A 2,023-nucleotide genomic window follows, 5' to 3' on the forward strand; every position below is an offset into this window, starting at 1 on the left:
CACTTTCATCAATGGACAGAACATGGAAAAAGAAACTAAACAGGGACACAGTGAAACTAACAGAAGTTATGAAACAAATGGACTTAACAGATATCTACAGAACATTTTATCCTAAAACAAAAGGATATACCTTCTTCTCATCACCTCATGGGACCTTCTCCAAAATTGACCATATAATTGGTCACAAAACAGGCCTCAACAGATACAAAAATATTGAAATTGTCCCATGCATCCTATCAGACCACAATGGACGAAGGCTGATTTTCAATAACAACATAAATAATGGAAAGCCACATTCACGTGGAAACTGAATAACACTCTTCTCAATGATACTTTGGTCAAGCAAGGAATAAAGAAAGAAATTAAAGACCTTTTAGAGTTTAATGAAAATGAATCCACAACATACCCAAACTTATGGGACACAATGAAAGCATTTCTAAGAGGAAAACTCATAGCTCTGCGTACCTCCAAAAAGAAACTAGAGAGAGCAGACACTAGCAGCTTGACAACACACCTAAAAGATCTAGAAAAAAAAGGAAGCAAATTCACCCAAGAGGAGTATACAGCAGGAAATATTCAAACTCAGGGGTGAAAACAACCAAGTGTAAACAAGAAGAACTATTCAAAGAATCAACCAAATGAGAAGCTTGTTATTTGAGAAAGTCAACAAGATAGATGAAACCTTAGCCAGACTCCCTGGAGGGCACATGGAAAACATCCTAATTAACAAAATCAGAAATAAAAAGGGAGACATAAGAACAGATCCTGAAGAAACCCAAACCACCATCAGATCCTTCTACAGAAGGCTATACTCAACAAAACTGGAGAACCTTGATGAAATGAACAAATTTCTATACAGATACCAGGTACCAAAGTTAAATCAGGATCAAGTTAATGATCTAAACAGGCCCATATCCCCTAAAGAAATAGAAGCAGTCATTAATAGTCTCCCAACCAAAAAAGCCCAGAACCAGATGGGTTTAGTGCAGAGTTCTATCAGACCTTCAAAGAAGATCTAATTCCAGTTCTGCACAAACTATTCCACAAAATAGAAGTAGAAGGAGCTCTACCCAACTCATTCTATGAAGCCACAATTACTCTGATACCTAAACCACAGAAAGATCCAACAAAGATAGAGAACTTCAGACCAATTTCCCTTATGAATATCGATGCAAATATACTCAATAAAATTCTCGCTAACTGATTCCAAAAATACATTAAAACAATCATCCATCCTGACCAAGTAGCTGTTTTTCCAGGGACGCAGGGATGGTTTAATATATGAAAATCCATCAATGTAATCAATTATATAAACAAACTCAAAGACAAAAGCCACATGATCTGCTCCTTAGATGAGAAGAAAACATTTGACAAAATCCAACACCCATTCATTATAAAAGTCTTGGAAAAAGCAGGAATTCGAGGCCCATAACTAAACACGATAAAAGCAATTTACAGCAAACCAGTAGCCAACATCAAAGGAAAGGGTGAGAAGCTGGAAGCAATCCCACCAAAATCAGGGACTTGTGAAGGCTGCCGACTTTCTCCTTACCTATTCAACATTGTACTTGAAGTCCTAGCCAGAGCAATTCGACAACAAAAGGAGATCAAGGGTATAAAAATTGGAAAAGAAAAAATCAAAATATCACTTTTGCATATGATATGATAGTATATATAAGTGACTCTAAAAATTCCACCAGAGAACTCCTAAACCTGATAAACAGCTTCAGTGAAGTAGCTGGATATATAATTAACTCAAGCAAGTCAATGGCCTTTCTCTACACAAAGAATAAACAGGCTGAGAAAGAAATTAGGGAAGCAAGACCCTTCTCAATAGTCACAAATAATATAAAATATCTCGGCATGACTCTATCTAAGGAAGTGAAAGATCTGTATGATAAAAACTTCAAGTCTCTGATGAAAGAAATTAAAGAAGATCTCAGAAGATGGAAAGATATCCCATGCTCATGGATTGGCAGGATCAACATTGTAAAAATGGCTATCTTGCCAAAAGCAATCTACA

Source organism: Mus caroli, chromosome 3, assembly GCF_900094665.2.
Source record: "Mus caroli chromosome 3, CAROLI_EIJ_v1.1, whole genome shotgun sequence".
NCBI classification, from domain to species: Eukaryota; Metazoa; Chordata; class Mammalia; order Rodentia; family Muridae; genus Mus; species Mus caroli.